The sequence below is a fragment of the Athene noctua genome, chromosome 1 (genome assembly GCF_965140245.1).
Source record: "Athene noctua chromosome 1, bAthNoc1.hap1.1, whole genome shotgun sequence".
NCBI lineage: Eukaryota > Metazoa > Chordata > Aves > Strigiformes > Strigidae > Athene > Athene noctua.
Genome location: NC_134037.1, coordinates 48,073,426 through 48,100,517, shown reverse-complemented (window position 1 = coordinate 48,100,517; position 27,092 = coordinate 48,073,426). Strand labels below are relative to the sequence as shown.

Genomic DNA, 27,092 nt, shown 5'->3' with positions numbered 1-27,092 from the left:
GTAGATTTGACATGAATCCCTATAGTCCTATCCTATCCTGTATCAGCAGAGCTTTCAATAATGTTTTGTGTTTCTTTAGATGCTTCATAGGCATCTGAGAAACCTCATAATATAAAAAAATACACAACAATAATCTAGATATAAGACAAAATTGTTTTTTAAATAAAATCTTGTATAAAATCATGAGTTTCTTTTTCTCTCTTTGTCTAGATAAAGATATACACACACACATATCAGCAGTTTGTGTAAGCAGTGAACTGTTAAGCTACAGCAGATCCTTGCCAGTTTCTCACAGCTACTGACCCCTTTCACATATTAATTTCTGAAACAAACCCTGTGATCAAAATCTAACCTCTTTTTTTTTTTTTTTTTTTTTTTTTCAGGGCTACACTCAGCGACATGAGCCAGAATGGCAAACATCTAACAGCATAACTGACAACAGCCTAGCATCTGGCATTGAAAAAGATGTTCCACTTTCAGCAGAACTCACAGGGATATCCAGCATCCTGCTGTGAGGCTGTGGGACTTGGAAGAAGCAAGCAGAAAACAGAGATGAGATGACATTTGCAGCTGTAGTTGACTGAGTGAATTCTGACTATATCCCAGTTTCAAAATCTGTTGAGAATACTGTTGTTCTTCTTGCCATTTGATCACTCAAATCTTGCTTTAAAGTATCGATTATCAGTTAAAAGAGAAAATTATTTTTCGGTCTGTGTCTGGCCTGAAGAGCAACCTTTTCTCTCTTTCTTGTGAAAATTTCGCTGGTGTTCTGAGGTGACTCTAAGTGAATATCATCTGGTCTAAGTAAGTATCACCTTCAGACCACAAAAACTACAATATATCCACCTTGTGTTTGAGGAATGCATCATATTGGAAACACAGAGTGCTTATGTTCTGAGATAAGTAATACTGAAGACTGGATCTCAAGCCTTCTCAACTTGAAACTAGGAAATTTCACTGATATAATGGGGGAAATGTAATGATGTTGCTTTTTCAGTAATTTTTTTCCAAAACCCACGTGAATGAATCACTTATGCCTTCTTCAGCATTATCCAGTTATTTTGAGATAGACACTTTCTTCAACAAACTGCTTTCTACAGCTGTTCTTCTTTAACAAGCTTATTAAAGGAAATATAAATAGTATGAATCATTGCAGTAGTGTACTTGAGATGGAGAACCAGTTCTACCACTTCTTGTATGTGCCACCAGGGCATACAGAAATATGAAGAAAGATCAAAGAAAATACAAGATGACAGGTAAGATCTGCATACCAGGTTCCAAATTTGGTTCTACCGTATTAGAAACCAGTATCAGCCTAAGTGGATGCGAAGTGCAGCCTGTTGACCATGATGATTCAACATTTTAGCTCCGTTTACTTCAACACCACAATGAAATTATGTATTTTAAAGAATTATTTTAATGTGCAGTCTTTCAAAATCACTAACAAAAGAATATATGTATACCATATATATACTTCAGATCAACATAATTTCTGTCTGGTTTGTATTTCTGAGCAGGTCTCATTCCTGACCACACACACATAGTTCTTACATTATAAATAATTTTTAAAAATAAATTAAAAAATTATGAAACACAGGGTTCAGTTCTAGCCTTCTCCCTGGCCTTAACTGCTTTTAAAGTTATTTCATGACAGTTTACCCAAAACATTATCCAAGAGATCATCTCTCTCTGGCAAGATACTGTCATATTAACACTTAGGTAAGTCACAAGTTCTCAAACCTGTGAATATCTCTCACCAAGACTAAAAGCTAGCAACAGTGTGGCTGTTTGAAACATCAATTATCATTTTCTTACAAAGTTTTACTCTATACATTAATATAAGTATAAACTAGGAGAGGAGCTGCTGGAGAGCAGCCTTGCCGAAAGGGATCTGAGGGTGTTGGTTGACAGCAGGCTCAACAAGAGTCAGCAGTGTGCCCTGGCAGCCAAGAGGGCAGCCTGCATCTGGGGTGCATCAAGCACAGCATAACCAGCCAGTCAGAAGTGATTATCCTCCTGTATTCAGCATTGGTGTCGCCTCACCTTGAATACTGTGTGCAGTTCTGGGCCTCACAGTTTAAGGAGGATGTGAAGGTCCCTGAATCAGTCCAGAGGAGGGAAACAAAGCTGGTGACAGTGCTGGAAGGAATGTCCTGTGAGGAGTAGCTGAGAACACTAGGTTTGCCTAGTTCAGAGAACAGGAGGCTGAGGGGCAACCTCACTGCTCTCTACAGCTTCCTGAGGAGGGGAAGTAGAGAGGAAGGTGCTGAACTCATTCTCTCTGGTATCCAGTGACAGGATGCATGAGAATGGTTCAAAAGCTGCACCAACAGAGGTTTAGACTGGACATTACTGAGAGGGTGGTCAAACACTGGAACACTTCCTAGAGAGGTGGTCAATGCCCCAAGCCTGTCACTGTTTAAGAGGCATTTGGACAATGCCTTTAACAACATGCTTTAACTTTTGGTCAGCCCTGAAGTGGTCAGGCAGTTGGACTTGATGATCGTTGCAGATCCCTTCCAACTGAAATATTATTCTATTCTTTAAATAGGTGCATATGGTTATTTTCACAAAAGGAATTTACTTATGCAAATTCACAAAACATGACATATAGTGCAGTCATCTTGAAATTATGCAAGCATGGATCAGACTAGACATGTGAACCAAGGTACAGAAACACTATGGGTAAAAAATGCCCTTAAAAACAATTATCTAAATCATTACTGGTAAACCTTTTAAAATATGTTCGATGTTTTCTACATTCAGGCTCCTTGTTGGATATAAAAATATAAATTTTCTATTAGATTCTGATGTATTTATTTTTAAAAGCAAATAGAAGGTCATAGTTTTCTGAAAAAAAAAAAAAGAAAATAATAATACATTCCTTATTCAACTGTTATATATGGAAAGTCATTCATGGTGACATGATTAACTCTATTAACATGAAAAAAATTTTAGCAGTGGGGATTACTAGGAAGTTTGGAACTGTTTAAACTTAGGCTCAACAACTGCAAGAAAACTTGTCCACTACCACTCCAGAATCCTGTTAAATTGTGAGAAAATATATGATGTTTCTATACTCTTTATCCATACCCCTTATACTAGTTTGAAAACAAACTAGTAGGAGACACCAAGTCAGAATAACAATTTAATAGGGAAATAAAAAAAGGAAAAAAAAATATAAAGGCAGATAACACTGGGTTAAACTGACAGAGTCAGGATACAACATGACACCCTGTTAATCAGGGCAGTGGTAGCAGTCTAGTAGAATGGTGGCTGCAGTCCACCCGAAGCGGTGATCCTGTAGAAAGAAGGTCTGCTCTTCCTCAGAAAGTCCAGTGGTGGCTATGTAGCTCCTCTCCTCTGGAAATCCAGTGGAAAATGAGGGTCCCTAGTATTCAGAATCTCAGATTATATCCAGGATTAAATGCTTGGTTCCTCCCTCTGGGTGGAGCATCTCACAATGGGATAATGAGTCATGAGGCCAAATGTTGATTAAACTCATTAACAGAAGATGGTCTAGAGGGAGTTATCTCTGAGTTATGCTGCATGGCATTGATGGGCCATTAACAGAAAGATAGTCTGGGGGGAGGAGGCAAGGAAATACTGCCCCACCTGATTTCAACAGCTCATGAGGATGGTAATAGAATACACTGCAACCCAGGACACCCATGAAGCAATTAATACTGTTGCACTTTTAAATAAATTTAAGAAATTACAGATAATAATAAATGGAGACTTAATAAGAAAAATATTTTCCATTCTAGCTACATTGATATTCACCAGCACAGAAGGAAAATCATGCTGCTTAATTAACCTGAAAAACCCTGGACAAAATATAAGATTGCTCTGAAAAATCACTGTGTTAAAGAAGAGCAACTAGGCCTTAAACCTACGTACATTCTTATCCAGTAGAGGAAAATATGAAGAGATTGAAGTCAGAGAGCAGTGCAGAAGAACCAGTAATAATGGAAATTATATAACCCCTTTATGTAGCCTGCATTACATTAAAAAAGGCTCAGGTCTCAAAGAACAAATTTGAATTATGAATTTGTATGCAGCAGTAGCTACGTATTTTCTTATGCTTATCTTCTTCAGCAGTATTTTCTTATGATATATTAAGTTTCAAGAACTCATAGACCACTTACACTATCTGTGTGACTGTATTGGGTTTGCGTGGCAAGGTTTTAGTAGTGTGGGCAGGGGCTACATGGGTAGCTTTTGTGAGAAGCTGCTGGAAACTTCCCCTGTGTCTAAGACTCAATGTCAGTTGGCACCAAGATGGACCCGCTACCGGCCAAGGTTGAGCCTATCAGCAATAGTGGTAGTGCCTCTCTGAGAACATATTTAAGAAGGGGAGAAAAAAAAACACCAAAACAACCCATGTAGAACAATGGCAGTGGAGAAAGAGGAGTGAGAGCGACAGAAACAACTCTGCAAACACCAAGGTCAGTGAAGAAGGAGGTGGAGGAGGTACTCCAGACACCGGAGCAGAGATTCCCCTGCAGCCCATGGAGGTCAATAGTAGAGCAGGGATCCACCTGCATCCCATGGAGGACCCCACCCTGGAGCAGGTGGATGCACCTGAAGGAGGCTGTGACCCTGTGGGAAGCCTCTGCTGGAGCAGGCTCCTGGCAGGATCTGTGGACCATGGAGAGAGAGGAGCCCACACTGGATCAGGTTTGCTGTCAGGACTTGTGAACCCATGGGGGACCCACACTGGAGCAGCCTGTTCCTGAAGGACTGCACCCCATGGAAGGGACCCAACTGGAGTAGTTTGTGAAGAACTGCAGCCCACGGAGAGGACTCACATTGGAGAAGTCTATGGACGACTGTCTCCTGTGAGAGGGACCCCTCAGTGGAGCAGGGGAAGAGTGTGAGGAGTCCTCCCCCCTGAGGAGGGAGGAGCAGCAGAGACAACAGGTGATGAACTGACCACAACCCCTATTGCCCATCCCCCTTCACTGCTTGGTGGGGAGGAGTTTTATGGGTAAGAATCAGGGGGAAGGCCAACAAGGCAGATATGCTGAGAGTCTGTTATAGACCACCCAAACATCATGAAGAGGCAGGCAAAATATTCTATAAGCAGCTGGGAGAAGCTTCACAATCGTTAGTCCTTGTTCTCATGGGAGATTTCAACTTACCAGATGTCTGCTGGAAATACAATACAGCAGAGAGGAAACAGTCTAGGAGGCTTCTGGAGTGTATGGAAGATAACCTGACACAGCTGGTGAGTGAGCCAACTAGGGAAGGCCCCCCATTGTAACTGTTGCTTGTGAACAGCGAGGGATCTGTGGGTGATGTGATGGTTGGAGGCTGTCTTGGGCATAGCAATCATGAAACGATAGTTTTTGATTCTAGGAAAAGTAAGGAGGGGTTCAGCAGAACTGCCACCTTGGACTTCCAGAAGGCAGACTTTGGCCTGTTTAGGTATCTGGTTGACAGAGTCTGTTGGGAGTCAGTCCAGAAGGGCAAAGTTGTCCAGGAAAGCTGGACATTCTTCAAGAAGGAAATTTTAAAAGGCACAGAACAGGGCATCCCCATGTGCCGAAAGATGAGCTGGCAGGTAAGATGACCGGCCTGGCTGAACAGAGAGCTTTGGCAGGAACTCGGAAAAAAAAAAAAAAAAAAAAGTTTGTTGGAAGAAGGGGCAAGCAACTCAGGAGGACTACAAGTTTGTGAGGTTATGCACGGAGAAAATTAGAAGGGCCAAAGACCAACTAGAACTTAATCTGGCTACTGTCATAAAAGACGGTAAAAAATGTTTCTGTATATACATTAACATCAGAACAAGGGCTAAGGCAAATTTCCATTCCTTATTGGGTGCAGGGGGGAAGCATAGTGACAAAGGCTGGGGAAAAGGCTGAGGTACTTAACATCTTCTTTGCCTCAGACCTTAACAGCAAGATCAGTTGTTCTCTGGGTACCCAGCCCCTTGAGCTGGAAGACAAGGACAAGGAGCAGAGTGAAGCCCTCATAATCCATGGGAAAATGGTTAGTGACCTGCTACAGCACTTAGACACACACAAGTCTCTGGGCCGAGATGGGATCCACCCAAGGGTACTGAGGGAGCTGGCAGAAGTGCTCACCAGCGGCACTTTCAACCACTTATCAGCAGGCCTGGCTAACAGGGGAGGTATCAGTTGACTGGAGGTTAGAAAATGTGACACTCATCTACAAGAAGGCTGAAAGCAGGATCCAGGGAACTGCAGGCCTGTCAGTCTGGCCTTGGTGCCAGAGAAGGTTATGGAGCAGATTGTCTTGAGCGCCATCATGCAGCATATACAAGGTCATCAGGCCCAGTCAGCATGGGTTTATGAAAGGCAGGTCCTGCTTGACTAACCTGATTGCCTTCTATGACAAGGTGACCTGCTTAGTGGAGAAGGGAAAGGCTGTGGATGTTGCCTACCTAGACTTTAGTAAAGCCTTTGACAGTTTCCCTCAGCATTCTCCTGGATAAACTGGCTGCTCAAGGCTTGGACAGGTGTATTCTTTGTTGGTAAAAAACTGGCTGGATGGCTGGGCCCAAAGAGCTGTCGTCAACGGAGTTAAATCCAGTTGGAGGACAGTCACAAGTGGTGTTCCCCTAGGATCAATATTGGGGCCAGTTCTGTTTAAAATCTTTATTGATGATCTAGACGAGGGGATCGAGTGCACCCTCAGTCAGTTTGCAGATGACACACAGTTGGGTGGGAGTGCTGACCTGCTGAAGGTTAGGAAGGCTCCACAGAGGGATGTGAACAGGCTGGATCGATGGGCCGAGGCCAACTATATGCGCTTCAACAAAGCTCAGTGCTGGGTGCTGCCCTTGGATCACAATAACCCCATGCAACACTACAGGCTTGGGAAGGAGTGGCTGGAGAGCTGCCAGTCAGAGAGGGACCTGGGAGTGTTGATTGACAGCTGGCTGAACATGAGCCAGCAGTGTGCCCAGGTGGCCAAGAAGGCCAATGGCATCCTGGCTGGTATCAGTGTGGCCAGCAGGGACAGGGAAGTGATCTTATGCCTGTACTCAGCACTGGTGAGGCCGCACCTCAAATACTGTGTTCAGTTTTGGGGCCCTCACTACAAGAAAGACATTGAGGTGCTGGAGCGTGACCGGAGAAAGGCAATGAAACTGCTGAATGGTCTAGAGCACAAGTCTTATGAGGAGCATCTGAGGGAACTGGGGTTGTTTAGCTTGGAAGAAAAGGAGGCTCAGGGTAGACCTTATCGCTCTCTACAAATACCTGAAAGGAGTTGTAGCGAGGTGGGTGTTGGTCTCTTCTCTCAGGTAACAACCTATAGGACAAGAAGAAACAGCCTCCAGTTGTGCCAGGGGAGGTTTAGATTGGATATTAGGAAAAAATTACTTCAACAAAAGGATTGTCAAGCTTTGTAACAGGCTGCCCAGGGAAGTGGTTAAGTCACCATCCCTGGAGGTATTTAAAAGACGTGGAGATGTAGCACTTAGGGACATGGTTTAGTGGTGGACTTGGTACTGCTAGGTTAACAGTTAGACTTGATCTTAACGGTCTTTTCCAACCTAAACAGTTCTATGATTCTATAATTCTAAGAAGGGAAGGGTGGAGGGAAGGTGTTTTTAAGATTTGGGTTTATTTCTCATTATCCTACTCTGATTTAATTGGTAATAAATTAATTTCCTCAAGTTGAGTCTGTTTTGCCTGTGATAATTGCTGCATGATCTCCCCATCCTTATGTCAACCAACCCACAAGCCTTTTGTTATATTTTCTCTCTTCTGTCCAGTTGAGGATGGGAGTGATAGAGTGGCTTTGGTGGCCACCTGGTGCCCAGCGAGGGTCAACCCACCACAGAGACTTTTAAAGAAAGTATTAAAAGCCATGGGAACAAGATAACTGTAAAGAATTATTACAGCTGATTTGAATGACAGCATCTCCAATGCACCGACTTCTCATAGCATTGCAGTTGTGGCCATGCACAATATAATTACTTTGCAATTATGGGCAATAGAGATTTTGAACGTTTTCTGAGGAAGCCACATTATCCTCACATAGCAACACTGATTTAAAATTCTCCCAGCGTTAGTAACAGCGGCATCTGAAGAGAGTTTACTTTTGAATGCTTGATACTCTCATCACAGCAGAGATCAACAGTGAGTCAAGGATGTCTGTCAGGTTCATCTTACAACTTCAACAGAGACTGAATTGGCTGATTTTTTTGGAACACAGTGATTTAATAAGTTTTCTGCTGTCAAAGTAAAGACAAGGTCATTCTAATTACTAGTCCATTTCTTTTCTGAATCTGAAGGACACTTCAAGTAACTGTAAAATTCATGGTTCACATATTCACATTAGTTTTTAGTTGTTAAAAAGAAACAATTCGATAGCCCATAAATTACAATGCATCTGCAGATAATAATGTGTCACCAGCTGGCAGTACTCAACAGCGACCATAAACTAGGGATCGGGTCTTGTAAGTACCCATTGTTCTCCATGTGAAAAACCCTTGTTTTAACTCTGAATGCAATATTGCATGGTTAACAAACATAAAGTGAGAAATACAGTAGTGAAGTCAGTCATGTAAATTTGCATGGTATTTCACAAACTTAAAATCAGATACATATCTTGCTTCCCAGATTCTACAATTTTGGGACCACTTCACTGAAACCTTTTTCTACAATTTGAGTGAGAACTTCTCACATGGCTGTTTTGGTAGGGTTTAATGCAAAAAACAGACAGACTTTCTTACACCTTTTATTGGACCCGCAAGAGGTGTAACAGTCAAACAAAGGACAAGACATTGTGACCTGCAGATTTAGACACTAAAGAATATTGAAATGCTACCAAAGATATGTTACTATACAAAAGAGAATAAACAAATGATTATTTAAGGTGTGGACACCAAATAATGTAAGAAATACGATTATTTTTTTTTTTTCCCTGAGGAGCAAATTCCTCTTGTGTTCATCTCATAATTTGCATTTCTGCCCATCTTAGTCCATAAATAGGGTGAAGTTGTACTCACCTTGTGTATCTCCCTTTAGCTAACTTTAGACATTAATTTATATACATCTACAGCTGAGCTGGTCATTTTAAGCTCCCTTTACTGATAATTGAGAAGCACTGGCACTCTTATGGTATGATTCACCTGATTTTAAGGTGATATGGACAGAACCTGTGTGCTTCCACTGATTCTTAAGCAAATGCAGAATACAAGCACAGACACAGATTTCTGTATAGCAGGAATGTAAAATTTTTAAGATGAAGTCCTCCCTATGAGTAATTTTTTATTACTATTGTATATCATGTGTTCAAAAAAAAATTAGTACATGCTGAAGAAAATCAGAATATTTTTCCCTGGGGTGCTTAGTAAGTCTATGTTAAGTCATGTGCATTTGGTAAAATTAATTCCATGCAATGTCTGGCCCTTCTGGTCCAATAAAATCTAGCAGATAATATCTTTACTGTAAAACATCACCTTACACATACATCCAGTATTAATACAACTGAGGACATAGCCTATTTAAAAAACTTGCTTCAAAAATGTAAAATTTGGAACAGTAGCAGGTTAGTACGTACAATTGTTTGTACATTTAAGGTCTTTGAAAGCTAGGTGATTCCTAGTATCTGCTGGGAAGTGAACGTTAAAAAAACCTGAAGAGCTACCAAAATGTGAAGTTTCAACATTTTCCAAGACAAGGGAACAAATGTAACACAGTAGATGTGGTTTATTTTTCTCCGTTAGTAGAAGATCTCGGGCTTTGTATTGACCTGACAGTGAAGGGTCTCAGGATTTGTCTGGGTTTGTCTCAGACTGAGTTGGTTTTAGCTTGCTTTAACAGTTGTCCAGTGGTCAAGTGACCATGGTATGATGTGTTTTATCTTAAGCTCAGTCAATATCACATATGGCAACAGTTTGACAAACTGAGGCAGTCAGTTTGTACAAAACAACAGCCATTTTCGTCAGCTAAGGCTGGGAAGGCTGTGGGGCAACTCTCAAGACTTGAGCTGGGAGACAATGAGAAGGAAGCAGATTGTGTTAAGAAAACACATAAACAGTCAGGTTACAAGATAGGAGGAAGGAAGCAGGGACACTGTGCTGCTCCTGGAAAAAAAAAAGAAACACCCAATGGGAACATTTTCATGAGGGAAAACTTCACTATAAAAAGGACACTGAATTACTTGAGCATGTCCAAAGAAGGGCAACGAAGCTGGTGCAGGGTCTGGAGCACAGGTCATACAAGGAGAGGCTGAGGGAACTGGGGGTGTTTAGTCTGGAGAAGAGGAGGCTGAGGGGAGACCTCATCACCCTCTACAGCTACCTGAAAGGAGGTTGCAGAGAGCTGGGGATGAGTCTCTTTAACCAAGTAATAAGCGACAGGACAAGAGGTAACGGCCTCAAGTTGTGCCAGGGAAGGTTTAGACTGGATATTAGGAAGCATTTCTTTACAGAACGGGTTGTTAGGCGTTGGAATGGGCTGCCCAGGGAGGTGGTGGAGTCCCCATCCCTGGAGGTGTTTAAGAGTAGGGTCGACATAGTGCTGAGGGACCTGGTGTAGTTGGGAACTGTCAGTGTTAGGTTAAGTTCGACTAGATGATCTTCAAGGTCCTTTCCAACCTAGTTGATTCTGTGATGCTGACATCTTGTAAGCCCCTCCTGCATTCTCCTTGAGAGGAACAGATAGGTCCCTTAGGATCCAGAGGAACATTTGAAAGGTGACTATGACACAAAAGACAAGTGTTTTAGCTGCATTATAAAAGAGAGAATTTTCTCTGGGAGACAATTTTACTGTTTAAAGTAACTATTAGACTGTTAAAACATTAATTGGGCCAAAAGTCAATTTATCCCTAATGTCTGTTAAAAAAACCCACATTCACTGAATCTCTATGATAAAAAAAAAAAAAATCTTGGGTTTGGTTAGGCTGGAAACTTGCTTTTATGTGACATACATGTTTCAAGAAGTCAGGACAGAAAGGGAAAACTGTAACATTTGTTAAGTGACAGCTTTGACTCACAAGTCTGTAATGGAATTTCCTCCCTACCTTAAGGACAACAATATGCCAATAACTAGTCCTTACCCACCATTACAAATTTGTGCTCAGAAAGAATGTAAAACATTCCTTAAAAAGTGAAGAATACTAGCAAAATCCGTAAGAGGATTGTTCTCTTTAATTACGCTTAAATCTCCCTAACAGATCCATGCATTAGAAATATAAAATACTGTATTTTTAAAACATTCACATTTGCTTTAAGAATATAGTTGTAAAATTATGCTACAAAAACTGAAATCCTGAGGTATCTAGCATTAAGTTACAGGAGCTTAATCACAGTGCTTAGTCTTTGCTAGTCCACTACAAAGATTTTTAATAACATGACAGCTGAATCGAAGTGGTAAAAATTCAGGATTTACAGTATTTAGACTAGTCAAACTCTCTAATGATAAGTGATCTAGAACAATTATAATCAGTTCCACATGACTACCTACCAAACTTAAAATACACACACTTTATGATCCTTCTAAACTGTGTACGTTTCCTTCTTTTTAGCAAGGGATGAAGTATGTTACTATTTTCTTAGGAGTCTGTTTTTGAACATCTCTAACTGTACAAATACAGAGAGGCATGAGTGTTTGCCTTCTTTTATATGAGCAGAATTATTTGCAAGAATTGCAGAGATGAAAGCAGTTCAGTGATCTGAAAAGATAGTGCTGTTACACGCTTCACAAGACAGAACACGAGACACTTGTGAAGACAGAAGTCAGAAATGAATCAGCTGAATGCCAAGTTATCCAGTTGGAGGCCTGTTAAGAGTCCAGATGTATTTGCGTACAGACACCCAAACACTCTCGATTGAGCATTTTTTCCCTTACAACTCGGTTTTGTCCTAAAATTATATGACATTGCTTGTTCTTCTTTCCCCCTTCCTCTGCACAGCTTGGTCTTTAGCGTCATTCCACTGTGGTGTCGTTGGATTAGAAACCCCATTGCTCAGGAACACACGATACAGAACAAACGTGCAAGAGCACGTAAAGTACACACTGATGTACAGACGTGGTGTGGGAAGCAGCAGCGCGGAGTGATGGACGAGCCGGTAAACAGCACTGAGGGCTGGGAGCCACGGAAACCCACGTCCGGGAAAGCCGGAGGTGCTGACGCGGGAGCAGAAACGCTGCCGGGAGCTGCCCCCACGGTGTCTTTGATCACGCAAGGCGCAACCGGTGCGGGCGGGCGCAGCTGCCAGCACAGCTGCCGCGGTACCTCAGCGGGACGCGTTTTTCTACACAGAAAAGGCAGCGGACGGCACTAGCGCGGGCAGAAGGCGGAGGCGCGGCTTGTAGCCGTGGTAGGCCTGTGCACGGCGCCGGCTTTCCGCGGCACGGTGAGGCAGAGAGGAAGGCGGGGGGCAGAGGGCAGAGGTACGTCCTGGGAACTGGCGGTGGAGAGCCCGGCGAGGCAGAGAAGCAAAGCAAAGCCGGGCCGGGCCGTGGCAGAGCGATGAGCACGGCCATGCACAGCCCGCACGGCTTCGCCTCGCCCCGCCTGCTCACTTTACGGCAGTGTCGCGCCGCGCCGGCTCTTCGCGGCAGCGGAACCGGCAGGCCGGAAGGCAGGTGCGCGGCGGGCTCGGGCGGGCGGGGGTCGGGCGGCTGCGCGGGGCGGGCGGCCGGGGCTCGCCGGGCTCTGGCGACCGCCTCGGCGGCGGGCGGCGGCCTTGGCGGCAAGCGGGGCTCGCCGCGCTGCGGCAGACGGGGAGAATGTTGCTTTCCGCCGCGGCTGGCGCGGAGCCGCGGTCTGGCCTCCCCCCGGCCCGCCTCCTGGCGGGGGCCCGGCGGCAGGGCCAGCCGCGGGGGGCGGGTTGGCTGCCCTGGCCCGGCAGCGGGGCCGGGGCCTGCCGTCTGCGTGCGTGTGCCCGAGTCCCAGTGCGCACTCGGCGGGTGACGGACGGTGGCTAGTAAAGGCCAGTCCCGTTCTCCTTTCGTTATGCCTCTGGTCAGGGCCTCGGTGTGTGTGCGGAAACCGGGATAAGGCGCGCAACGCCGAGTGGGGAACGGGCCTCAATACTTCCAGGGCTTACTACTGGTATTTATAAATGTAGATAACTTGAAACGGACAATGAAGAACCAGCACGTGACCACACAGTGTTTTTCCCTTTTGAGTACTACTTCATTTTGGTGGGTAATGGTAAACTGTGTCATTCATTTTACAAGCAAAACTGTCAATCTCAAAGTGTCCGAAGGCTTAGCCTTCAGGAGTCTGTCGTGTTGGAATTCAAATAATATCTTTAAATAAAAGCTTTTTTGAGTTCTGGATTTAGGTTTTGTTGTTGATTTTAATATACTAACGTTTGTGTAGAGTCTTTTCAGTCTTCAGGCTTTTTAAAGAATTGATTGTGAAACAGTACTATGGAAATGGAAACTGTAATCTTCACTTCTGCAGAGATCTAGTAGTTAAGCTTAATTATTTTCCTGAGGGTAGACTTGACTTGAGCCTAGTCAGTGACTAGAAAAAATATTAGAAATTCCAGAGAGGGTGCAACAAGAGTTATGTATGCCCATATGGTAGGTTGCAGAGATAAATTTTTAGGAGGAAGACCAAGCTAACCATCAGTTTGGGTGCAGACTGGCTTTCCTCTGAAGACCACATTAATTATATCACTGAGGTGCTGAGTCTAAGTAAAACACACACTGCTTTTCAGCAGATGCCATAATAAAATAAATTCCTTTGGATCTGACTTGCTTCTGGCCATGACAGTAAACTTGCAGCATCCTGTATTTGAAATACATCAGTGTGTTTCTCCTCCCAATAACCTATCTAACCTGAGTTTGTTGAATCTTTCCTAGTAGGCAGTGTTTTCTACATTGCTGGTCATTCTTGTTATCCTTCATTGCATCCTTCTAAACTGGCATGTGTCTTTCTAGGGAGAGGGTGTGCAGCAAAGACAACAGTACTCTAATGGAGTCTTTTAATGCTGACTAGTGGAGGGACAACTTAGTATATTTTAAGGCCTTGCTCTTGTCTTGTAGATGTGTTTCTGCAAAATTGCAAGTAATGTGTTGTTTCTTGGCATTATCTGTTTTTGCAGTTTCTCAATCTTGCTTTAATGTAACGTGTTTTACTATCCATGTTGGATATGGTTCTTTCAAGGTAATTTTAAATTGTAATTTGGCACCTGAAATAGTTTCAGGCTCTTGCATCTTGTTATCATTTACAGATTTAGTAAGTGCAGTCTTAATTCTGTTGTCAGGAAGAACATCTAGAGCTGAAAAATCTCTTTTTTACAGAGCTAATAGAAAAATTGTCTTTCTTAAAGTACCAGTGTATATTTCTTCAGGTTCTTGTTAAACTACAATTCTTTCTCTGAAAAAAAGTTATCCTTTAGAAATACTGAACTAAGCTCAGGCTGGTTCATGTTCTTCCTGTATGTTTCATTTCTCTTCTCTTACTTAGTCATAGGAGATGCTATTGGGGTAGGGAGGTGGTAAAGGGAAGGAAAGGTTGTCTTTTGCTGGATAGTTAAAATGTAAAGTTTATTTGGAAGCTGTTAAATGCGTGATTTAATTCTAGTTCATATTAGTGTTTTGAGTACTGAACAGGTTTCTTTTTCCCCCTAGAAAACTTTCCAGAAGTCCTTATTACTACAAATAACAGCTTAATGTTTTTCTGGTAAATTGGTTTTAGTAACAATTGAAGCTGGTGTTGAGCACTTTTCATCCTACACATTTTTAAAATCCAAATTATAATTTAATATTTGGAGAAAGAAGAAAAAACAAAATCTACTAAATGCAGTTTAACAAGTGACCTATAATTTGTAGCTGGAAGTTCGTTAGAAATATGACAGCTGATGTCTGAACTAAGAATAGAAGGAAACAAAGGTTGGACCCACTAACAGATTTAGAGACATTCTAAATCCCAAATTGTAATTATCAGAATATCTGTTGTCATCTCACACTGTAGCTCTGTTTTCAAACAAAATGTTGTGTCTAGTGTTTCTCTCCTGTAGTGGCCAGTAGCAGGTGCTTTGCGATATACTGTAAAAAAAGAATTGAAAAATAAATACAGTGATCCCTTCACTTTTGTATTACTTTTCAGTAATCAGTGATTTAAGTAACTGATGATCTGCCTCTAAGCTGTTGAGTTCAGTAACTACCAAGGTATCTGACTTCTATTAATTTATTTAATTCTTTTTTGAGCATGCTTGAACTTCTAGTTTTGGCATTTTGTGACAATAAATTCCCGGATTTAATTACGTTCTACATAGCAAAGGCATTCCATTTGGTATTGTTTTCACCCTGATATTCAGTTTTATCATGTACCTCCTTATTCTTACATTATGAGCAATAGTCAGTCATTCTGTATTTACCCATTCTTGCTTTTTAAACACCTCATCACATCACAGAAATGAGCAATTTCATGTTCATTGTAAATACACTCCCTACAGGGATCTACAGTCAGGGCATTCTTTATGCTCATCTCTCTGAGGAATTTCATCACCTCTGTTCGCACAAAGCAATGCGAGTACTTCATTTAGAAATTAATTTTCATCACAGTCGTAGTGCTTTAGATTTGTGGTTAAAACAGTATTGATAACACACCAGTGTTTTGACCATTGCTGAGCAGTGCTTGCATAGTATCGAGGCTTTCTTTTTACCCACCCTGCCTGCTCAGGGAGTGTGCTGGGGGTGGATGAGAGGCTGGGTACAGACACAGCTGGGACAGTCAACCTGAATTGGCCAGAGACATATTACATACTGTGTGTTGTCATACTCATAAATAAAAGCCAATGTTGAGGAAGAAGAAAGGCATTTTTTTTGCTTCTGAGTTGTCTGCTGTTTGGAGATTTGTGGGGCATTTATCAACCTATGGGATGTGGTGAGGGATTTCTTTTGCCTGGTTGTTTTGTTTTTGTTTTTTTTTTTTTTCCTTTCCTTCCTCTATTAAACTGTCTATATCTCAACCTGTAAGTTTTCTTACTTTTGTTCTTCCTACTTTCTCCCTTATCCCACTGTGGTGGGGGGTGAGCAACCGGCTGTGTGGCTGTTTGGATGCTGGCCAGTGTCAACCCACCCCAATGCTTTGTGCAGACCCCTAAAAACGTGATTGAAGGAAGAAGTAGCAGTGCTCACTGAATTAACCAGTGGTGTGAAAGATCCCTGTGCCCTGTGTTCCTTGAGGTTTTTCTAGTCACTTGGTATGGAGTATTTCTCTTGAAGTTGTACACAACTTTGTGTAGCTTACTGAAAATCCAATAGGCTAGGGAGAAACCAAGAAAGACTTAATTAGGCTGCAGTGTCTGTGCTGGACTACTTGGGCATTTACTGCTTTGTCCTTGCTGAAAGGGCAGTTGGTATTTTCTGTGTTTTATTCAGTACATCATTAATGTATGGACTAAAGTTTGGTGGCCAGCCTCTAGCTGAGTGCATCTCTCTGAGATGCAAATTAAAACTCATGTTCTTTTTCTGGCTTGTTAAATCTTGTTGATGCTAGAGAAGAATATCTTTAACAGGAAGGTGGAGAATGTTTTACCTAACTGATATTTTAGGGAGGGAAAAGTTGCTAGCTCTCCCCTTTCATTGTATGCAGAGTTTAGTATTGTAGTTTAGAGATATGGATTGCACACCTCCCTAGACCTTCCCATCATTTGTTCTATGGCATGTATTTACTCAGAGCTGTCTGTTTCCCTTGCTTGCCCAAAGGCATGTTGGAATTTTGGCCTGAAAATTAAACTGAATCTGATATTATAGGGCTGAAACTTAATCATAAGTGGTCATACAGTAAGAATAGATGATCATGGAATAATGGGTTGGTGACTGAAGCTTTTGTTGGGTGATTTGTGGAGTAAATTTCAATGTTCTAGTTGTAAATTGGATTCTGAGGAAGTTGTGAGAGTAAGTAGATGAGTTTTTACAGTAGTGACTTACATGTGTTCAAATATTTCTTAAAACATGGAAATTTATATCTATATCAACCAGTCCTTTCTTTGAAACTGGTGAAACTGCTGAACAGAGTTGCTTAGTGAGTCTGTATTTGGAAACTGGATTCTAATTAATTTATTCAAGAAATGTAAATACATTATTCTTAGCTGCTACTCTAAGGGAGTACAATTTGTCCTCTCCCTGAAAGATTAGGATAAAGAGGATCTCTGAAAGTCCTCTCCTCCGTTTCTTTCAAGAAATTTATTATTTGTGGTGAGTTGACCCTGGCCAGCAGCCAAACACACACCCAACCTCTCTCTCACTCCTTTCTGCTGCAAGACAGAAAATAGGAGACATGTAACAGTTGTTTGGAAAGACAACCACCATAATAAGCATGGATGTCATTCCCCTCTTGCTTCTTTCCTTGAGTTTTTATCGCTCAGCGTGACATCATATGGTATAGAGCTGTGTTGCCTCTGAAGTATCAATATAAATAAAATGCTTGGTCATGTAATTTTTCTTGCTAGTGTAGCATTTCTGTTTATGGGGAGTCTTTAGAAGTTGGTTCTATAAACCTGAACAGTTTGTATATCTGCTGTGCTGAAATATTCAGGATACTTGTTCAAAGGCTTTTAATGGTTGAGTAGGAGAATCTTGACTCATATGTGCGTATTTCTTAGCTTACAGTACAATTTTTCTAAAACACATTTAAAGACATTTTATGTGCATTGTAACAGAATATGACTACATTTCTAGAAATGTAACCATTTGAAAAACTGCACAACTGGAAAAATCCTGCTTTAACCTCCTCAGATTACTAGAGACATAATGGGGCTATTTTCCTTTTCATTGTATCAGCCAAGAATAGTAACATTATGCTCCAATTTTTGTTCTTCTCCCCATTTTCCCATGGAATAAGCATGCATTTCTGATGTTTACAAGCTTTGTGAAAAGATGGTTAGGGGTAACCTCACTGTAGGAATCCATACAGGTGCCTTTCTCAAAATATCCTCTTGCATGTATTGCCAACGCTACAGGCAGTCAGCCCAGGAAGGGTGAGCAGCAGCTGTTAAGTTTTGATTCTAGTTTGCATGCATTGTAATATTACAGGAATGTAGCACAACTTTTTTTAAGTTCTAATTCTAAGCTCTAATAATAATAAATTATCGATTAGGAAGCTGTTATTTGCTGGTCCTCAAATAGCTGACGTTCTGTTTGAAGTGCCTGTGGGGCATATGAGCTCTGAAGAGATGACAAGGGACTCTGTCTCTAATAATATTCCTTTATGGCACTATGTGTCTATTCAGCAGTTGAATGTTGTTTAAATGTATTTTTAATTAACTTTTTTTTTCTTGGTAGAAGAGCCTACTTTAAAAGGAAGCATGCATGTTTTCAGGCTATAGGGGTATATTTAAAATGATGCTCCTCACATTTTTTTTCATAAATTTTTAGGGTGAAATTTTGGCCATTTTTTTCCCTACATCCTACCAACATTAAATAACAGATTAGAATAATTGATATTTAAGCCAAATTGAAGGTGGACAGTTGTCTGCCTTGGGACAGCTTCTGGTATTTCTGTTAAAACCTTGGGTTTCTTTACAACTCTTTGCAGGGGAGGAGGTAGTATTGCCTCCAGTAGGAGGAAGGTCTGAAGAAGGAGATACCCCAAAGGTACCTGGAAGGCCCAGGGTGGTTTGGACTGTGCTCTCAGCTCAACTGGAAAAGCTTGTCTTGATAGGTTGATTTTGGAGAATCTGTATGCATCTTCCCTGCACTTCAGTATTTGACCATGTTATGTCAAACAGCAGGCTCTGTTTTGAATATGCCTTTGTTTGCTTTCCTGATATGAAATACAAATTCACTTTTTTAACCCCTGAGCTGGACTGAACCTTCAGCATGCCATGACATGGATCCAATAAGAGAGGGCTGCTAGACCATGAGGGGTTCATTCTTGTGGATGTACCTTTGGAAAAATATTCAAATAAGCTGACAGAGACTTTTAGAAGGAATGTTAGAAAGACTGAGGCGTAGCATAGTGCTAACAAATAAATAGTTGTCCTATGGAAGACACTGGTCATAGGCAGGTATGATCAGTAAGTCATCTGACTTAGAAGACTAGCTAGAAGTCAGTTTGAAAGAGAAGGCGTGTCAGGACTTCTTGTTAGCTGTTTTATGCAGAAAGCAGGAATCAGCTATCCAGTAATTGATACCCACTCAAAATGCTGGTGTGGTCAGAAAAAAAATCAGTAGAATTTTCCTGTTATGTATTCTGTAGATCTGTATGTCTTGTGTGTGCCTACAGTTTGGGATTTGGGGCAAAGTTATCTTGGTTATTTTGTGTTTCTAGAGAGTTTTGTTAAAAAGCCTGAAGTTCTGTGTATTCTTAAATCATGATGTTTCTCAGAAAATTAGGAGTTACTAGGGACTGAGAGTCTTTGGCAGTTTTGTACCACCACAGTGGTAAGAAAAGCTGATGGAGACTTTTAGGAGCAATGTTAGAAAGACTGAGGAATAGCATAATGCTAAAATCTACTCAAACTTAGCCAAGTTTAAATATGTGTATTTAATGTATTGATACAGGACTTAAATGCAGCAGCCTAGCAACTAATATTCAGGAGATTCTTAGCTGTGACATTTTATTAGTATCAGTATATTCAGAATTAAAACACTTTTCAGAGAGATGAATTTTGGATAAAAGGTACAGCTTTCAGCTCCCAGTTGCTGTGTATTACTGGGAAGATGTTTACTGTATCTTTGCAGTGGATGAAGTGTGCACATGATCACCATGTCCTGATAAGAGTTTTTACTGATGTTAGTCAGAAGTCTTGCCCTACTTAAATAATCTTTATTGTCTTGAGTGTTCATGAATGTTACTAACTAGAGAGTTTTCCTCAAACTCTCCAGTCATGACTTTCTGACTCCTTCCCTACTCAGAAATTATGACAGTTTTCAAACAAGGTACTGAATGGTAGAAAAAGGGTAACGACATTTTTTAGAAAATATTAAAACACATCAATATGAAAATTAAATGAATGCAGTCAATCCAAGTGTTGCTAAATATAGCAAACACTTAAAATTACACAATACACTTGAATTATTTTAATGAAATTGATGCATTTGTGTGGATAATGACAACTGATTATTACTTCTGTGTAATGGGTCATTTTCTGCATATTTCTGTATTATTTATTTCAACCATTAATAAAATTCTGACTCTCACAAACGTTGCTGGAAATAGGATGAGCTTATTTATAGCTGATAGTTTTGGGAACTTTTTATCGAGCAATAGCCAGAGTTGTCCAGTACCCTTGTTTCTTTCGAAGGGCAGTTCCCTATTTTTAGTACATGACAATTAAATTAGTTTTCTTGTATGTTACTAGAAGCACTGTAGAATCTACAGCTTCTTCCTGAATATTTCTGTTCTGAAAAATAATTCTGTAGTTTATTTTTAAGTACTTGAAGATTTTTTGTTTCAGATTGACAGCATTATCTGTATTACTACAAGTTTTATTGATGAAATTGCTGAACACAAAAAAATATTTAATATTTTCTCTAAATGAGAAATCCTGCTTCAGTGTTTTCATAGAACAAATGTTCTTTAACATTAAATGTGAATGCTGGCCTAGGTTGTACTGTGCTTATACAGCTACTCTGCACTGTCTGCTAGATGTAATGAATTTATTAACTGTAACTAGTTACTAAAGTTCTTGAGGACTCATGATGTTTGGTAAGACAGTTCATTCAGAACTGACACCCTGTCTTTCCCAGTGACATGAACATTGCCAGTGACTTTTCTGTGAAGAGTTAATTTTACACCATGCTGAATAAAGCATGAATTTGGGATCCACTTTTGATGATGATTGTGTCATGCAAGTCATATTTACAAGTCAGTGCAATTCTTGAACATAGTTTTTGATGATGAATTCAGCAGAGTATAAAATAGAAATGTCATAAAGTACCAGAGACAGTGTTATTTAACCAATAAATCCTTGATCCTGATTTTGGCAAAGCTAATAGCAACACAGCTCATCCAGTCAGTATTATAGCTTCAAAAAGACATTCTCCTGTGGTTAACTTGGCTATTGTTAAATGGGTCTCAAATATATTTTCCAAGTCTATGAGTTTCGCCAGTGATATAACTGGACTTGTCCACATACTCAAAAAATTTCATTTTATTTTCTTTCAGATCACTTTGTAAAAATCACTTGTGATACCGTACATATATATGCAACAATGGGATTGACTAGAAGTGTTACAGCATGTTTGCTGCTTTGGGTTCCTAAGGGTACTGGTACTGCCTCCTTGTTTGTACAGGGGTGCATTAGCTGCGTGACCCTAGGCCTGGGAGGAAGCTTCCATGCTTCAGGGACACTTATGTTAGATGTCCTGTTTATCATCTCTTATGAAGGCAGTAGTCTCAAAAATAATGGTAAATGATATATAATGGATGGTTACATGCTTCTTTAAAACTATATTCTAGACTTTACCATAATACTTTTTTATTTTAGCTCTACCCTGTTTGAAAAACTTTCCCAAATTTATTTCAGGAATCTTACATGATGGGTTAATGAGAAGTAAGAGAGCGATTGTACTCATATGACCTCTCCTTTGTGACTTGAGTAATAGTGTACAGGCAGTGTTTTCAGGATTAGTGGTACCTGGCTTAGTCTTGTGTTTTATTGCACTCAAGAGATCCTTCTTAAATGCTAAAATAGGCTATGTTTTTCTCAAAAGGGATGGCTTGTGCTTCCTTCAAAAACATTTGGTGGAGATGCTCCAGATTCAGAATGATTCAGTTCCAACCTTGAGGCCTAATGAAACCATAATTTGAAGGAAATCAGAGTTAATTATGAGGGATAATAATGGTATTGAGTGGATAATTACCACGCAGTTGTTTAGAAATTGGAGATAATACACTATTTGAGGCATTTGTTTAGTTGTCTGTAAATCTGGTAAGTGATTCAGGTGCTTGAACATACACCTGTTGCCAGTTTAAAAACCTCACAGAATTAGACCTTGTATCCAGATACTGTTTCAGAGGATGTGAACATTTCATAGGACTGGTGTCACATCTACTGGTCCATGCAAATATCTTTTGATATTTTAAAGGGTCTCAAATGCCATTAGACTTAATGTGCTTAGAGACTGAATCCCTGGTGCCTGTCATAAGGGAAACTTGAATTTTCCTGCATGATTCAGGCACAGGCCTTCAGAAATGTTTTCACATTGTTGGTTTTCTATCCAAAACCACAGCTGGTCATTTTGAAGAGAAAGATGTCAGTGCATGTGCCTAAATGCCGTGAAGGAAATGGGCTCTAGGCTTTGTGTGGTACTTCTCTGTCTATAAGCATAGTGGTGTCTGCTTACATGTGTGTTGTAAACATAACCACAGTAGACGGGTGGGGTACATAGGTATGAGTCTGTACAGTTCTTGGGGGCAGTATTCAGAATCTGATTTTTCCTGTACAGATTCCCTGGTAACATGACTGGGATGTGTGTTGGAAATGGAGATGAGAATAGTAGACCTTCTAACAAACAACTTGTCAAATTTATTCTATAATGGAGCTGAAGACTTTATTTCTGCTTTCCAGTCTTGTTTCCAGTTATTCAGGAGCTCGAACTTAGACCTGACTAAAAGCAGCCTTTACTTTCATTACTTTTTAAGATTAATCTAGGCAAGGCAGGCAAACTTCAGGAGTATGTGTAGGGTTTGTATTTCCAGTTTTAGGGACCTGTCCTAGTTTTGGCTTGAATAGAGCTAATTTATTTTTTTTTCCTTCTTAATAGCTAGAATATTGTGGTGTTTTGGAATCAATATAGGATTTGGTATGAGGAGAATGTTGATAATACACTGATGGTTTTAGTTGTTGCTAAGAAATCACGGACTTTTCAACTTCCCATGTCTTGATAGGGCGCAGGTACACACGAAGCTGGGAGGGAGCATCGCCAGCAACGGACCCAAATTGGCCAATAGAATATTCCATATCATATAACATCATGCTCGGTATATAGAGGAGGGTGGATCAGGAAGCTCACTCTGGCTTCCAGGATTCTGGTTTCAGGATTCTCTCTTTAGGATCACTAGCCAGGAACAGGCTGGACATCAGTCAGTGGGTGGTGAGCAATCACACTGTGCATTACTCTTTTGTATTTTCTATTATTATTATTTTATCTAATTTCAATTATTAAATTGTTTTTATCTCAACCTATGAGTCTCCTTACGCTTACTCCTCCAGTTCTTTCCCCCATTCCCCAGGGTGGGGGAGGCTGAGTGAGCAGCTGTGATGTTTGGTTGCTAGCCATGTTTAAATCACGACAGGACCAGGATTAGGAACAGGTGGTTTCCCCCACTGCCTCCTAAGGCTCAAGGTGTGAGTGCTGAGTTTTTGGGAATAGCTTCCTCCATCAGGCATGGGCTGATGCCATTTTCACAAGAAGTAGTGGCAAAAAGACATTCCACGGTTTGAAATGGTCAAATGATCCAGACTATCCCAAGGTGTATTTGTAGGGCTGGATATTTTAGTGTTGTAAGAGTGGAGATGGAAAGGAAGGAGTGTTGGAGAAGAGAAAAATCAAGCATATTCTGTTTCTTGAGCACAGTTTTCAGTCAAATTCACTGATAATGAACAGAAGCTCTGTGGTATCTTTACTACGTCTGTAGCATCTGCTGAAGGTTTATTATTTAGATGAAGTTACATTTGACCCTTCTCTTAAACAAGCCCATGCTAGTCAAGCTTGATTTGAAATATAAAGAAATGTAGTTAGTTACTTCCTTCGATGGAGAATTAACTACTTTATGAATAACATGTACCTACCATGAATAGTATGGCTTAAGTATCCTAATAGTAGTAATTGGATACACAATTTGCTATGTTTCACTTTCAGGTACACATCTGTTAAATAAATGTCTCCTTTCAATTTACTCATTTTATGCTGCTGAAGAAACTGAAAGGTGAAATAGAATTGCTTTCCTTCCAGTAGTCCTGTTTCCCTTGACGAGTCCTTTGGACCTGCTTTTCTTCTGCATACGAAACATAAGAAACATTTATCAAAAAAAAGTACACAGAACCTGATCTTGTACACCAAGTTTATGAGCCAGGCCTAATCTATCTTGTCTTTTGAAAGCTAATTATTCAGTTAACTTCACTGCTTCCTGAGCTTTGGATATACCAACAGTAAGCTTCTATAATATGCAGTGGTTTTTCAGTTAATTAAAGATATTTAGTATTATTCAAAAGTGACTTTCTCATTATAGCTTTATTATTAAAAAAAGCAATACTGTTGCCCTGCCAAAGTAGAGGTCCAGTTTATTAACTTCAGTGGTATTAATCTGAGTCATTGTTTTTTCTGCTCATGGGATGTTACTAGCTAATTCCAAAAATATGTTTGGATTTTCACCATAAGTCATAGTTGTCTGTGTCCAGGAATAGCTCTGTGTTATCCATGAGAAATGTGCCTGACTGCACCCTGAAGCTGCTACTATTCTTGATGATTCTTCATGTTAATTTGCCTCGGTTGCATAAAGGTGCTTGCAAAGGTTTGCATAGATAGTACATAACAAATCTTTCTAGAAGAGCTGTAATGTGATTGTTTTTACCTCTTGCACAATTACGTTACGCTTAAAAGCTCCTTTTTGGTATAATACCATTAGCTATATCTTTGCAAGAATGTATTTGAATATAGACATGTAGATGCATCCGTTCTCTCCCTCTATGTAATGCATATGTTCTCCCTCCCAGATAATTTTCACTAATGTTTGAAGTGAACTGTTATGGGAGGCCACCTTCTGATGTTCTGAAAGGGCTAATGTACCTGTGAACTGTTTGGGGAGAAGGCGAGGGGGTGGACAACCAAGAAACAACTCCCCAGCATGGTTTGGAAGCAGTGTTAGAATGAAAGAGTTTATTTTGGTAAGCTCTTCTTGTGGCCAGCCTCAGACCTTTTGTGGTCTTTGGTATGGTAATCAATTAAGCCCCGTTGGTGGCAGGATTCTGAGTCTGCTCAGAACCAAAACAGAAGCACACTAGAGATGGAAGAGTGGACGAATACCCATTGAGAACTACAAGGACATTGCCAGGGTGTGCAGAGATGCAGTTGGAAAGGTGAAGGATCAGCTCCAATTGAAATTGCCCACAGATGTCAAACTACAAGAAGGGATTCTTCAGGTGCATAAACAACAAGCAGAAACAGAAGGAAAATATTGGCCCACTGTTAAATAAGAGAGGTGACCTGGTCACCAGCAATGCTGAAAAGGCAGAGATTCTCAACACTTTCTTCACCTCTCTCTTTACCAGCACTGTTGGGCCCCAGGCCTTGGGAACAAAAATCCAGGTCGATGCAAACACAAACCCACTGTCAGTGAAGGAAGCACTGGCATGTGAACTGTTAAAGGAGCTTCACCCTTGCAAATCAGTGGGCCCTGATGTTATCCACCCAGGGGTGTTAAGAGAGCTGGCCGATGTTGTTGTGAGGTCGCTCTCCATAATTTTTGAGAAGTCATGGAGATTGGGGGATGTCCCAGAAGACTGGGAGAAGGCTAATCTCATCCCCCATATAAAAGAAGGGCTTAAAGGAGGATTCAGGAAATTACAGGCTAATCAGTCGGTCCCTGGGAAAGTTATGGAATGCATCCTCCTGAGGGTTATCACAGGTCAAATGAAGCACATGATTGGAAAAAGCCAGCATGGGTTCACCAAGGGCAAATCGTGCTTGACAAACCTGATCACCTTCTGCAATGAAGTAACCTGCTTGGTTGATGTGGGGTGAGTGGTGGACATTGACTACCTGGATTTCTCCAAGGCTTTTGATACTGTTCCCCACAGCCTCCTCCTAGAGAAACTGATGTGTTATGATCTGGACAAGTGGTCTGTGCGGTGGCTGACAGGCTGCACCCAGAGGGTGATAGTAAATAGCTCCTTTTCAAACTCGCAACCTGACACAAGTGGGGTCCTCAGGGATTGACATTGGACCAAAGCTGTTTAATATCTTCGTAAGTGATCTGGATGATGAGATCAGGTGTACCCTGATGAAGTCTGCCAGTGATACCAAATTGAGTGGGGAAGTGGACACTTCAGAAGGGAGAGTCACCCTGCAGGAAGACCTGGATAGGCTGGAGGAGTGGGCTAACAAGAACTTCATGAAATCCAACAAGGACAAGTGCAAGGTCTTGCACCTGGGAGGTACATAATCCAGGAGTGCAGCACAGGCTGGGATCCACCTGGCTGGGGAGCAGCTCTGTGGAAAGGGACCTGGGGGTCCTGGTGGACATCAAGCTCAATATGAGTGAATGCTGTACTGCAGTTGCAAAGAAAGCCAACAGAATGCTGGGTTGCGTCAACAAGGGCATCGCCAGCAGAGATACTGAAGTCATTGACAGACTCTACTTGGCACTTGTCAGGCCACACCTGGAGTATGGTGTTCAGTTTTGGTCCCTGCGATACAAAAAAGATGTGGACGGGCTGGAAAGTGTCAGGCTGGAGAGGGTCTGGAGAAGGGCCACAAGGATGATCAAGGGACTAGGCAGCCTGTCAGATGAGGAAAGGCTGAGAGAATTGTTCAGGCTTGAGAAGTCTTGTCTTAGGGGAGACCTTATCACCATGTTCCAGTATTTGAAGGGTGATTATAAAGAACATGGAGACTCCCTTTTTACAAGGAGTCACATAGAAAAGACAAGGTGTCATGGTACAAGTTACTCCTGAGGAGATTCTGACTGGACACAAGAGGAAAATTTTTCACAATAACAATCAGCCGCTGGAATAACCTCCCCAGGGAAGTGGTGGATTCCCCAACATTGGACACTTTTAAGATTCAGCTGGGCCATCTTGTTTACACCATAGTTTTTACCATGAAAGATTGGACCAGATGATCCTTGAGGTCCTTTCCAACCTGATATTCCGTGATTCTCTGAAGAGTCCTTGTTCTCACAGGTTGTGTAATGTTTAAATATTTGACTTGATTTGCACAGAATGTTATTTTTAAAGGATACTACACACAGCACAAATACAGATTTCTTTCTGTTCCTGCCATCTCATTAGAGCTCAGAAGAAAGGTAAAATCTTTTATTTGTGGTTTTCTGCTACAGTAAGCCTGTTATGTTTGCTGTTTATTATTTGTACAAATTTTCATTCAGAGGTAGTCACCCAGTTGTACCTCTGTGCAGCATATTGGTCTATTCCATTAAAATTTTATTATGAATCTTTAGCAACTCTTACAAGCAAT

At 41.1% G+C, this 27,092-nt stretch overlaps 1 protein-coding gene across 1 annotated transcript in view; it reads left to right on the top strand.

The window, feature by feature from the left end:
* Window positions 1-11,090: 11,090 nt before the first annotated feature.
* ASCC3 (activating signal cointegrator 1 complex subunit 3) overlaps window positions 11,091-27,092 on the top strand; it is a 287,285-nt gene continuing 271,283 nt past the window's right edge. Inside the window, exon 1 of the mRNA XM_074896093.1 lies at window positions 11,091-12,572. The gene's annotated coding sequence lies outside the window, so the exon portion shown is untranslated. The remainder of the gene's footprint in view (window positions 12,573-27,092) is intronic.